This window comes from Manis pentadactyla, chromosome 15 (assembly GCF_030020395.1).
Source record: "Manis pentadactyla isolate mManPen7 chromosome 15, mManPen7.hap1, whole genome shotgun sequence".
Classification (NCBI taxonomy): domain Eukaryota; kingdom Metazoa; phylum Chordata; class Mammalia; order Pholidota; family Manidae; genus Manis; species Manis pentadactyla.
In genome coordinates, this window is record NC_080033.1 from 55,065,980 (window position 1) to 55,081,050 (window position 15,071).

The window sequence follows — 15,071 nt, forward strand, 5'->3', positions numbered from 1 at the left end:
GGAGTTGCAGTACTTATATCAGACAAAATAGACTTCAAAACAAAGAAAGTAACAAGAGACAAGGAAGGACATAACATAATGATAAAGGGGTCAGTCCAACAAGAGGATATAACCATTATAAATATCTATGCACCCAACACAGGATCACCTACATATATGAAACAAATACTAACAGAATTAAAAGGTGAAAAAGAATGCAATGCATTCATTTTGGGAGACTTCAACACACCATTCACTCCAAAGGACAGATCAACCAGGCAGAAAATAAGTAAGGAGACAGAGGCACTGAACAACACATTAGAACAGATGGACCTAACGGACATCAACAGAGCACTCCATCAAAAATCAACAGGATACACATTCTTCTCAAGTGCACATGGAACATTTTCAAGAATAGATCATATACTAGGCCCCAAAACAGCCTCAGTAAATTCAAAAATATTGAAATTGTACCAACCAGCTTCTAAGACCACAAAGGTATGAAACTAGAAATAAATTACACAAAGAAAATGAAAAACCCCACAAACACATGGAGGCTTAATAACATGCTCCTAAATAATCAATGGATCAATGACCAAATAAAAACAGAGATCAAGCAATACATGGAGACAGATGACAACAGTAATTCAACACTGCAAAAATCTATGGGATGTAGTGAAGGCCATGCTAAGAGGGAAGTATATTGCAATGCAGCCTACCTCAGTAAAGAAGAACAATCCCATATGAACAGTCTAGACTCACAATAAACAAAACTAGAAAAAGAAGAACAAATGAGGCCCAAAGTCAGTAGAAGGAAGGACATAATAAAGATGAGAGCAGAAATAAATAAAATCAAGAAGAATTAAACAATAGAAAGAATCAATGAAAGCAGGAACTGGTTCTTGAAGAAAATAAACAAAATAGATAAACCTTAGCCAGACTTATCAAGAAAAAAAGAGAGACTACACTCATAAACAGAATCAGAAATGAGAAAGGAAAAATCACTACCAACACCACAGAAATACAAAGAATTATGAGAGAATCCTATGAAAAATTTTATGCTAACAAACTGGATATCCTAGAAGAAATGGACAACTTTCTAGAAAAATATAACTTTCCAAGGCAGACCCAAGAAGAAACAAAACCTGAATAGACCAATTAACAGCAAGGAATTTGAATTGGTAATAAAAAAACTACCTAAGAACAAAATCCCTGCACCAGATGATTTCACTGCTGAATTTTATCAAACATTTAGTGAAGACCTCCTTAAAGTTATCCAAAAAATAGAAGAGGAGGGAATACTCCCAAACTCATTCTATGAGGCCAGCATCACTCTAATACCAAAACCAGGCAAAGACAGCACAAAAAAAGAAAATTACAGACCAATATCCTTGATGAAAATACATGCAAAAATACTCAACAAAATATTAGCAAACCAAATTCAAAAATACATCAAAAAGATGATCCTTTATGATCAAGTAGGATTAATCCCAGGGATGCAAGGATGGCAACATTTGAAAATCCATTGACATCATCCACCACATCAACAAAAAGAAGGACAAAAACCACATGCTTATCTCCATAAATGCCGAAAAAGCATTCGACAAAATTCAACATCCAATCATGATAAAAACTCAACAAAATGGGTATACAGGGCCAATACCTCAACATAATAAAGGCCATATATGACAAACCCACAAACAACATCATACTTAACAGCAAGTAGCTGAAAGCTTTTCACCCACGATCGGGCACAAGGCAGGGATGCCCACTCTCCCCACTTTTATTCAACATAGTACTGGAGGTCCTAGCCATGGCAATCAGACAAAACAAAGAAATAAAAGACATTCAGATTGGTAAGGAAGAAGTCAAACCATTACTATTTGCAGATGACATGATATAGAACATAAAAAACCCTAAAGAGATAAGGGCAGGGAATAAGAAAGGGGGCCTTACGATTAGCATGTATAATGTGGAGGGGCATAGGGAGGGATGTGCAACACAGAGAAGACAAGTAGTGAGTCTACAGCATCTTACTACACTGATGGACAGTGACTAACAGGGTTTGTTGGCGGGGGGACTTAGTGAAGGGGGAAGTCTAGTAACCATAATGTTCTTCATGTACTTGTAGATTAATGATAATAAAATGAATTTTTTAAAAACCCTAAAGAATCCACTCCAAAACTAATGGAACTAATATCTGAATTCAGCAAAGTTGCAGGAAACAAAATTAATGCACAGAAATCTGTAGCGTTCCTATACACTAATGATGAACTAGCAGAAAGAGAAATCAGGGAAACAATCCCATTCACAATTGCATCAAAAAGAATAAAATACCTAGGAATAAACCTAACCAAGGAAGTGAAAGACCTATACCCTCAAAACTACAAGACACTCATGGGAGAAATTAAAGAAGATACCAATAAATGGAAACACATCCCGAGCACATGGATAGGAAGAATTAATATTGTCAAAATGGCCATCCTGCCTAAAGCAATCTACAGGTTCAGTGCAATCCCTATCAAAATACCAACAGCATTCTTCAAAGAACTAGAGCAAATAGTCCTAAACTTCATATGGAACCACAAAAGACCCCAAATAGCCAAAGCAATCCTGAGAAGGAAAAATAAAGCGGGGGGGACTATGCTCCCCAACTTCAAGCTCTACTACAAATCCACAGTAATCAAGACAATTTGGTACTGGCACAAGAACAGACCCATAGATCAATGGTACAGAATAGAGAGCCCAGATATAAACCCAAGTATATATGGTCAATTAATATATGATAAAGGAGTGATGGATATACAGTGGGGAAATGACAGCCTCTTCAACAACTGGTGTTGGCAAAACTGGACAGCTACATGCAAGAGAATGATACTGGATTATTGTCTAACTCCAAACACAAAAGTAAATTCAAAATGGATCAAAGACCTGAATGTAAGTCATGAAACCATAAACCTCTTAGAAGAAAACAGGTAAAAATCTCTTGAATATAAACATGAGCAACTTTTTCCTGAATGCATCTCCTTGGGCAAGGGAAATAAAATAAAAAATGAACAAATGGGACTGTATCATGCTAAAAAGCTTCTGTACAGCAAAGGACACCATCAGCAGAACAAAAAGGCATCCTACAGTATGGGAGAATATATTTGTAAATGACATATCCCACAAGGGGTAAACATCCAAAATATATAAAGAACTCACATGCCTCAACACTCAAAAAGCAAATAACCCTATTAAATATGAACAGACACTTCTCCAAAGAAGAAATTCAGATGGCCAATGGGCACATGAAAATATGCTCCACATCATAATTATCAGGGAAATGCAAATTAAAACCACCATGAGGTATCACCTCACACCAGTTAGGATGGTGAACATAGAAAAGACTAGAAACAACAAATGCTGGCAGGATGCAGAGAAAGGGGGACCCTCCTACACTGCTGGTGGGAATGTAAACTAGTTCAATCATTGTGGAAAGCTGTATGGAGGTTCCTCAAAAAACTAAAAATAGAAATACCATTTGACCCAGGAATTCCACTCCTAGGTATTTACCCTAAGAATGCAGGATCCCAGTTTCAAAAAGACATATGCACCCCTATGTTTATCGCAGCACTATTTACAATAGCCAAGATATGGAAGCAACCCAACTGTCCATCAGTCGATGAATGGATAAAGAAGGTGTGGTACATATACACAAGGGAATATTATTCAGTCATAAGAAGAAAACAAATCCTACCATTTGCAACAACATGGATGGAGCTAGAGGGTATTATGCTCAGTGAAATAAGCCAGGCGGAGAAAGACAAGTATCAAATGATTTCACTCATCTGTGGAGTGTAAGAACAAAGCAGAAACTGAAGGAACGAAACAGCAGCAGACTCATAGAATCCAAGAATGGACTAAGTTACCAAAGGGAAAGGGACTGGGGTGGGTGGGTGGGAAGGGAGGGGTAAGGGGAATAAGGGGCATTACAATTAGCCCATGTAATGTGGGGGGGGGGCCACAGGGAAGGCCGTATAGCACAGAGAAGACAGGTAGTGACTCTATAGCATGTTACTACACTGATGGACAGTGACTGTAATGGGGTATATGTGGTGGGGACTTGATAATGGGGGGAATCTAGAAACCGCAGTGTTGCTCATGTGATTTTATATTAATGATACAAAAAAAAAAGAATATAGTAGTGAAATATTAGCTGGAGGATATGATGTAGGATCCAGAGTAAGTTTTTTAAAGACATGATATACTAGACCATATTTGTAACTTGATGATAATTATTTGGTAGAGTGGGAAAATATGTAATTATATATATTATTTTGCTTTTAAAAACAATTTATTATATGAGTAATATAATTGTACTTTGAAAAGTAAGTCTTGATAGCTCCTCCCACCATGGACTTGGCCCAGTTCTCCTTCCTAAAGGCAATCACTGTTACCAATATCTTGGATAGCTTTTCAGAAATATTCTCTATGTACATAAGCATGTATCAGCTATTTTATAGGTTTTTATTATAGCAATTCACAAATATATACAAGAGTTGAGACAACAAAATAATGAATTTCCACCACCCTACCTCAACAGTTCTCAATTCATGGCCAGTCTTCTTTTGTCTATACCTCACTATCCTCTTCCCATCCCCCAAACCCTGCAGTATTTATTTTGAAGCAAATTCCAGGTATATGATTTAACACATATATATTTTAATATGTAACTTTAAAGGATAAGAACTCTTTTAAAAAGTAATCACATATAAAACCTAAAAATATTTAACAGTAATTTCTTAATGTTATCAAATATCCAACCAGTGTTCTCATTTTTCCCAACTGTCCTATAAAATTTTTTCTTCTTATGGGAACCAGGATGTATATAAGGTCTATTGCAATTGGTTGATGTTTATCTTAAATATTATTTAGTCTATAGGTTCCCCTTCTTTTTGCCTTGCATTTTCTATTGTTGAAGAAACTGGGTCATTTATCCTGAATAGTTTGTTGTCCTAGATTTTGCTTATTATATTCTTAAGATGTTTAACATTTTGCCGTGTTCCTTTTATTTCCTACAAATTGGTAGTTAGATGAAGCTTGATTAGAATTAGGTTTGATTTTTTTTTTTTGCGAGACTACTTCGTAGGTCATGATGTATACTATTAGGAAGTATATAATATCTGGTGTTTGTTTTGTGATACTATCAGCCATTGAATATGATTGTCTGGTACCCGTGAGTTCATTAAGTATTGCAAAATGGTAATTTTCTAAATCCTTCACTTTTATTAGTTGTAGCACTTCTATTAAAAGATATTTCCTCATATCAACTATTTAATATGAGGATATCAGGTACAGTTTGTATAGGAAAGACAGGATAAATCCTTCACATTTTTTCACCTTATTTGTGAGTTTTCAGGAAAATGAATTGCTTTCTTCAGCATTTTCTGAAGGTAACCAATGAAAGTTGTTTTATTTTCTTAATAATCATTATAAACTCATGGATTTAAAAGTCTTTGGTATGTTCCTATCCATTACAATTATTACCGTAGGTGATGCTAAACTTATCCCAACTTTGGCTAATCTTTCAGGTTGACTCCTGGGACTTTTATTTGTCTTATTTATTTGAAACTTCCATCATCATTGTAAACAAGCTTTATTAAAGATTATGAATTCAACGACCAAGTGACCTATAACTGGTTTTCTATAGAGAGATTACTTGATTTGTTGTTTTCATGAATAAGACATGTTCTTGCCCCTTGGGCTATGTAGCACATATATTAAAATTAGAAGATTATTCTGTTCTTGTCATCTGTTGTGAGCAATGTTTGATTTGTTTTCTGATCTGTTTGCCTTCACTCTGTTTATAAACAATGAAACTGAATAACTTGGCACTTCATATGAATCATAAAAGAGTGTCTGTCCCTGTGGCAGTTTATCATTTAAATGATAATTCTGGTTCCCTTTAAAAATGTTAAAATGTCTGCTCTTCAAAATAGACAGCTGTGAAAAGCAATAGAAATGCTGCTGGGCACTGATGGAAATCTTAATTGACCTTAGCTTTTGTCTCATGGTAATAGACTCTCAGGGCATCAGATAATTGCATACTATAAAACTATATTGCATTGCATACTATAAAACCAATATGCTGTCCTCAAAGTTGGGAAACAATTTTTGCTTTTATTTAAGATATAATTCATATACTATAAAACTTGAAGTTGCAATTCAGTGTCACATAGTGCTTTATGCATTCATCACTACTATCTAGTTCCAGAACATTTTCATCAAGACATCATACCCATTAGACAGTCACTCCTCATTTCCAGCTTCTCCCACCTCTTGGCAACCACTAATTTGCTCTCTGTCTCTGTGGATTTGCCTGTCTAGATAGTTCATGTAAATGTAATTATGTAATATGTAGCCTTTTGTGTCTGGCTTCTTTCACTTAGCATGATATTTTTAAGGTTCATCCTTATTTTAGCATGTATGGATACTTCATTCCTTCTTTAAATTAATCGACTTTATTTTTTAAGACAGTGTTAGGTTTACAGAAAAATTGAGCAGAAATTATAGAGGGTTTCCATATACTCTTTCCCTCACCCCTTCCCCTCACCCCTCCACAGTTTCCCCTATTAGTAATATCTTGCTTCCATGTGGTACATCTGTTATGATTGCTGCATCAATATTAATACATTATTATTAACTAAAGTCTATAGTTTACATTAGGGTTTAGTCTCTGTGGTGTGCAGTTCTGTGGGTTTTGACAAATATATAGTGTTACTTGTCCACCATTACAGTATCAAATAGAATAGGTTCACTGTCCTAAAACTCTGTGCTCCACCTATTCATCCTCCCCACAGAACCTCTCCCTGGAAGATGTTTTTACTGTTGCCTTTTCAGAATGTCATATAGTTGTAATTATACAGTATATAATCCCTGGCAACCACTGATCTTTTTTTTTATTATTAAGGTATCACTGTATACACTATTATGAAGGTTTCACATGCAAAACACTGTGGATACTACATTCACCCATATTATCAAGTCCCCCCCATACTCCATTGAAGTCACTGTCCGTCAGCATAGTAAGATGCCACAGAGTCACTTCTTGTCTTCTCTGTGCTACACTGTCTTCCCCATGACCCCCCCAACACCATGTGTACCAATCATAATACCCCTCAATCCCCTTCTACCTCCTGCCCACCCACCCTCCCCAATTCCTCTTCTTTGGTAACTGCTAGTCCCTTCTTTAAGTCTATGAGTCTGCTGCTGTTTTGTTCCTTTAGTTTTGCTTCATTGTTATACTCCACAAATGAGGGAAATCATTTGGTACTTGTCTTTCTCTGCCTAACTTATTTCACTGAGCATAATACCCTCTAGCTCCATCCATGTTGTTGCAAATGGTAGGATTTGTTTTCTTCTTATGGCTGAATAATATTCCTTTGTGTATATGTACCACACCTTCTTTACCCGTTCATCTACTGATGGACACTTAGGTTGCTTCCATATCTTGGCTATTGTAAATAGTGCTGCGATAAACATAGGGGTGCATATGTCTTTTTGAATCTGAGATCTTGCTTTCTTTGGGTAAATTCCTAGAGTCGAATTCCTGGGTCAAATGGTATTTCTATTTTTAGTTTTTTGAGGAACCTCCATATTGCTTTCCACAATGATTGAACTAGTTTACATTCCCACCAGCAGTGTAAGAGGGTTCCCCTTTCTGCGCATCCTGGCCAGCATTTGTTGTTCTTTGTCTTTTCTATGTTGGCCATCCTAACTGGTGTGAGGTAATCCCTCATTGTGGTTTTAATTTTCATTTCCCTAATAATTAGTGATATGGAGCACCTTTTCATGTGCCTGTTGGCCATCTGATTTCTTCTTTGGAGAAGTGTCTGTTCATATCCTCTGCCCATTTTTTGATCAGGTTATTTGCTTTTTGGGTGTTGAGGCATGTGAGTTCTTTATTTATTTTGGATGTTAACCCCTTGTCGAATATGTTGTTTACAAACATATTCTCCCATACTGTAAGATGCCTTTTTGTTCTACTGATGGTGTCCTTTGCTTTTTAGTTTGATGTAGTCCCATTCATTAATTTTTGCTTTTGTTTCTCTTGCCCGGGAAGATGTGTTCAAGAAAAAGTTGCTCATGTTTATATTCAAGAGATTTTTTGCCTGTGTTTTCTTCCAAAAGTTTTATGGTTTCATGACTTACATTCAGGTCTTTGATCCATTTTGAGTTTACTTTTGTGTATGCAGTTAGACAATAATCCAGTTTCATTCTCTTACATAGCTGTCTAGTTTTGCCAACCCCAGTTGTTTGGAAGAGGCTGTCATTTCCCCATTGTATGTGCATAGCTTCTTTATCATATATTAATTGACCGTATATGTGTGGGTTTATATCTGGGCTGTCTAGTCTGTTCCATTGGTCTATGGGTCTGTTCCTAGGCCAGTACCAAATTGTCTTGATTACTGTGGCTTTGTGGTAGAGCTTGAAGTTGGGGAGTGTAATTCCTCCAGCTTTATTCTCCCTTCTCATGATTGCTTTGGCTATTCAGTGTCTTTTGTGGTTCCATATGAATTTTAGGACTATTTGCTCTAGTTAATTGAAGAATGCTGTTGGTATTTTGATAGGGATTACATTGAATCTGTAGATTGCTTTAGGCAGGATGGCCATTTTGACAATATTAATTCTTCCTAACCATGAGCATGGGATATATTCCCATTTATTGGTGTCTTCTTTAATATCTCTCGTAAGTGTCTTGTAGTTTTCAGGGTATAGGTCTTTCACCTCCTTCCTTAGGTTTATTCCTAGGTTTTTATTATTTTTGATGCAGTTGTGAATGGAATTGTTTTCCTGATTTCTTTTCCTGCTAGTTCATCATTAGTGTAAAGAAATGCAACAGATTTCTGTGTATTAATTTTGTATCCTGCAACTTTGCTGAATTCAGTTATTCTAGTAGTTTTTGGTGGATTCTTTAGGGTTTTTTATGTACAATATAATGTCATCTGCAAACAATGACAGTTGAACTTCTTTCTTACCAATCTGAATGACTTTTATTTCTTTGTGTTGTCTGATTGCTGTGGCTAGGACCTCCACTATTATGTTGAATAAAAGTGGGGAAAGTGGGCATCCTTGTCTTGTTCCCAGTTTTAAATGAAAAGCTTTCAGCTTCTCACTGTTAAGTATGATATTGGCTGTGGGTTTGTCATATATGGCCTTTATTACGTGGAGATACTTGCCTTCTATACCCATTTTGTTGAGAGTTTTTATCATGAATGGATGTTGAATTTTATTGAATGCTTTTTCAGCATCTATGGAGATGATCATATGGTTCCTGTCCTTTTTGTTGATGTGGTGGATGATGCTGATGGATTTTCAAATATTGTACCATCCTTGTATCCCTGGAATAAATCCTACTTGATCATGGTGGATGATCTTTTTGATGTATTTTTTAAATTCAGTTTGCTAATATTTTGTTGAGTATTTTTGCATCTATGTTCATCAAGGATATTGGTCTGTAATTTTCTTTTTTTGTGGTGTCTTTGTCTGGTTTTGGTAGTAGAGTGATGCTGGTCTCATAGAATGAGTTTACAAGTATTCCCTCCTCTTCTACTTTTTGGGAAACTTTAAGGAGGATGTGCATTAGGTCTTCACTGAATGTTTGATAAAATTCAGCAGTGAAGTCATCTGGTTCAGGGATTTTGTGCTTATGTAGTTTTTTTTTTTTTTTACCAGTTCAGTTTCATTGCTGGTAATTGGGCTGTTCAGATTTTCTGTTTCTTCCTGGGTTAATCTTGGAAGGTTGTGTTTTTCTAGAAAGTTGTCCATTTCTTGTAGTTATCCAATTTGTTAGCATATAATTTTTCATAGTATTTCATAATAATTCTTTGTATTTCTGTGGTGTCCATAATGATCTTTTTTATTATATTTTTTATCTTTCAATTGAGGTATAATTGACAGATTAGTTTCAGGTATATAACATAATGATTGGCTATTTGTATACATTACAAAATGGTCACCACAGTAAGTCTGGTTAACGTCTGTTACCTTACATAGTTAAAAAAATTGTTTTTCTTATGATGAGAACTTTTAAGTTCTATTTTCTTCACAAGTTTGAAATATGCAATACAGTGTTATTAACTAATCACCATGCTGTACATCATGATCATTTTACCATTGCCTTTTTCAAAATTTCCTATAGCTGGAATCATACAGTGTAACTTTTCAGACTGACTACTTTTGCTTAGCAATATGGATTTAAAATTCCTCTGTCTTTCCTTGTCTTAATCCTCCATGTCTTTCCATTTTTTTCTTATTTCTGATTAATAGTCCACCGTGTGGGTGTACCATGGTTTGTTTATCTATTTATTTATTGAAGGATATTTCAGTTACTTCTGAATTTTAGCTATTATGAATAAAGCTGCTATAAATATTCTATTTATATGTATACACCTGTATGTACAGGTATAGGTGCTATAAATATACAGGTTTCTGTGTGGACATATTTTTTTAACTCACCTGAGTAAATATCAAGGTTCATGATTGCATGATCATATAGTAAGCTGTGTTTAACTTTATAAGACACTGCCAATCTATCTTACAAAGTGGCTCTATACATTTGCAGTAGCCAGCAATGAATGAGAGTTCCTGTTGCTCCATTCTATGGTCTGAATATTTGTGTCTCCCTGCAAACTCATATGTTGAAATTCTAAAACCTAATGTGGTGGTATTGAGAGGTGGGGCCTTTGGGGGATGATTAGGACATGAGGCAGAGCTCTCATAAAAGAGATTAATGACTTTACAAAAGAGGCCAGGGGAAAATCTTGTTTGCCCCCTTCCACCATGTAAGGATACTGTGAAAAGTAGGCAGTCTTTCACCAGAACTCAGCCATGCTGGCACCCTGATCTTGGACATCTTGTCTCCAGAACTATGAGAAATAAATGTTTTTTGTAAGCTACCCAGTTTGTGGTATTTTGTTACAGCAGCCCAAACAAAGACACCTGACATTATCCACATTTGCAGTGTCAAAAAATTTTGGCCATTCTAATGTGTAGTGGTATCTCACTGTTTTAGTTTGCAGTTTCCTAATAACTTATGATATTGAGCATCTTTTCATATGTTTGTTTGTGATCTGCATATCTTCTTTGGTGAGGTATCTGTTCAAGTAGTTTTCCTGTTTTTTAATTGGGTTATTTTGTTTTCTTATTGTTGAATTTTAATAGTTCTTTGTATATTATGGATACTAGTCCTTTTTCAGAAATATGTTTTGCATATATTTTCTCCCATTCTCTGTGTTGTCTTTTTATTCTCTTAACAGTGGCTCGGTGTCTTTTTTTTTCATTGAGTTATGATTGATATACACTCTTATGAAGGTTTCACATGAAAAGCAATGTGGTTACTACAATCATCCATATTATCGAGTCACCTCCCATACCCCATTACAGTCACTGTCTATTAGTGCAGTAAGATACCATAGAGTCACTACTTGTCTTCTTCCCCATGATCCCCACCACACCATGTGTACTAATCATAATACCCCTCAATCCCCTTCTCTCTCCCTCCCCATTTACCCTCTCCCACCATCCCCTTTAGTAACCACTAGTCCCTTCTTGGAGTTTGTGAGTCTGCTGCTGTTTTATTCCTTCAGTTTTGCTTCATCGTTATACTCCACAAATGTGTCTCAGTGTCTTTTGCAGAGAAGAAGTTTTAAATTTTAAAACTTCTCATTTTTTTCCATGGATCATGCTTTTAATGTATTTAAAACTTAGTGCCAAACCCATATTAAAAACTTATTGCCAAACCCAAGTTTACCTAGATTTTCTCTTGTGTTACCTCAGGAGCTTTATACTTACGCCTTACATTTAGATCCATTTGAGTTAATTTTTGTGAAAGTTGTAAGGTACGTATCTAGATTTTTTTTTTCACATGTGGATGTCCAGTTTTAGCACCATTTGTTGAATTTTTTTTTCTACAACATTGGCTTTGCTCTTTTGTCAAAGATCAGTTTATTGTGTTTGGCGTAAGTTCATTTCTGGGCTCTCTATTTTACTCATTAGTCATTTGTCTTTTATTTCTCTTCCGACAAGCTGATTATTTTAGCTCTATAGTCAGGTAGTATCAATATTGTGTTGGCTATCCTAGGTCTTTTGCTTTCCATATAAATTTAAAAATCAGTTTGGTGGTATCTACAAAATAACTTCCTGGAACATCATTCCTTTTTAAGGCTGAGTGATATTCCATTGCATACACTAGAATATATGTCACATTTTGTTTATCCATTTATCCATTGATGGACATTTGGGTTGTTTCCACTTTGCAGCTATTATGAATAAAGCTGCTATGAACATGGGTGTACATATATCTTTTAGAGTCCTTGCTTTCAATTCTTCTGTATGTATACCCAAAAGTGGAATTGTTCTATTGTTTATTTTGCTCTAATCTTCATTTCTGAAATGATCTTTTATTTTTATTATTTCATGAGTTCTGCCTTCTCTATTTTCAGTAATCTTTCTGCCTTCTTTCTTTTCAGTAATCTTTCTGAATTTTTCTAATTCTAATTTGCATTTTTCAGCAATTCTCAAACTCAGGATTCCTTTACAGTCATAAATCTTATTGAGGACTTCAAAGAACTTTTGTTAATGTGGACTCTATCTACTTATATTTACCATATTTGAAATTTAAACTGAGAAAAGTTAAAAATGTTTATTTATTAATTCATTAAAAGATAACTATAACATACCCATTACATGTTAACATAAGTAGTATTTTGGGGAAAAAAACTGTATTTTCCAAAATAAAAAAATGGTGAGGGGAGAGGCATTGTTTTATATATTTACAAATCTCTTCTATATCTTAATTGAAGATATTTAGATTCTCATCTCTGCTTCTGGATTAAGTCTGTTATGATATGTTGTTTTGGTTGAAATACATATATTTAACAAATCATGCTTCATACAGATATGTAGTTGGAAAAAGTGAGGAGTATTTTCATAGTCTTTTAAGAGAATTGTGGATATTCTTCTTTGATGTGAAAATTGGGCAAGTGGGATCTTAAAGTTCAGTTGTATTTGGAATCCGAACCATATGGGTGAACTTTTTGTACTATATTAAAATCCACTGCACAATTTGCATTTCAATGGGCTTTTTTTACCCATCCATGATTGTGTAACATCTAGCATTTGTCATATGAAAAATATTAACTCACCGAGTTATGTAGATCTTCCAAGTATTGACAAATTTCACTATATAACATTAAAAAATCCTATTTGTTAATAATACTACCAATATCATTAGAAAAGATCTTCAAGTGTTGAGAAACTGTCAAGTTCATGGTAGCAGATACAAGTTTACCAAAATTCCAATTTCTGCTTGAAATCTCAACTGTTATAATTGACAACAATTACTATCATTTATTTTCCTGAAGTGACAGACTCACTTTGTTCCTTTTCAAGAGAATGTCTGCCAAATATTAAGTATGAATAACTATAGTATGAGAGGTTTTTTTCAAGTAAAAATTATGTTCCATAATAAAGTGGCTAGGTAAGCCTGCGGCGACTCAAAAATCACACAAGTGTTTTCCCTCAAGGCATCTGCCATACTTCAGTATGTAGCAGAAGTATTTAATGCATTCACACAATATAAAAAAGACGTGTACTCAAGAGTCGAGATTTAATAAAGTTAACCATTTTTACTGCTTTTTCAAGGGCATTCTTAAGTGAAACTGGCTTTTTAAAAAAACTGGCAAGCATAAATGGTGAATAATACAATGACTAAGAATGAAGTTGATGTCATTGCCTTGATTCATGCTAAGGCTCCTGTAGTTTTTGCTTTTGCGCCATAAGTGAAAATGTCAAAACAGTGGAAAAGCGAATCAATATTTTAATATTACTATGAAAATAGTTTTTTAAAATTTTGATTTTGTGGACTCCTGTACATGTCTCAGGGACCTCCAGCATTCTAACGGACCACACCTTGAGAACTACTACCTTTTGTTATGATATCTTTTAGCTTGTTTTGAAATATTAAGTTACAATTTTCATTTGTTTTGCGGATGTATTTTTCTGAAGTTATTTCATTCTTTAGGGATGCTGTTTTGCTCTTTTCAGTGGTTCTTTATTTAAGTGCAGTAAGTTTTCCTTTACTTTAAATAGGAAGGGTGGACCAGAATAGCTTTTCCAGTTTCAAGATTTTGGAACTCTCTCTCCTGTTGTGTTCACAAAGCACTAAAAATAGGGCTTTATGTTTGCTAAAATCTGCCATCTTTGCTTCTCTCCCCCACTTGTCTTTGGACCTCTTTCCTTTGAATCCACTGTCTCTGTCCCACTTAGTGTATATCTTATTTCCACTAATTTAAGTCCCTGGTGTGGGTCTTGTCTTGAAAGGGATCTTCAGTTTATTACTTTTTAGAGTTTACTAAAAAGTTACTTAGAGTGCTCTAGCACCTTAAGATTTTATTTCATTTTAGTCCCCTGGCACTCACCTGCAAATTGGATCCTGCAGAACTTCCTTCCAGTTTTGATTGCTCTTCTCAGTTTGGCCTACCACACTTGGCCAGTAAGTTCTTTTTGGCAAGTTGAGATTTTCCTCTCCTAAGTGCTGTTAAAAGTCTAGTTCACTATTACACACACACACACACACACACATATTCTTTAAAACACACATAGACTTTCCCTCACTTAATGTCTTGGAGATCTTTTCATATGAGCATCTACAAATCTACCTCATTCTTTTTATTAACTGCATGACAGTTAATACATATATAGTAGTCACTATGTATCAGGTATTGTTCTAAGTTTTGTGTATATATATATATATATATATATATATATATATATATTCATTTAACCCTTACTGCACCTAATGTGTTTTGTTATTATCTCCATTTTACAGATAAGGAAACTGATGCACAGAGAGTTAAAGTTGACTTGTACAAGCTCACAGATCTAGTACTTTGTCTGTTGTATCAATGTACTGTTATTTTGTCCTACTAAATAACATTTAGTTTACTCTTCTACTGACGGACCTTTTGACAGTTTTTCTCTTACTTTTCTTTCTCTTTCATAAAAACTATCCTAAAACCTTACTGCAGTTGACATCTTTGTGGTATATA

At 34.9% G+C, this 15,071-nt stretch overlaps 1 protein-coding gene across 2 annotated transcripts in view; it reads left to right on the top strand.

The window, feature by feature from the left end:
- LRRC36 (leucine rich repeat containing 36) overlaps nt 1-15,071 on the top strand; it is a 62,307-nt gene that overhangs the window by 3,206 nt on the left and 44,030 nt on the right. The window lies entirely within an intron of this gene.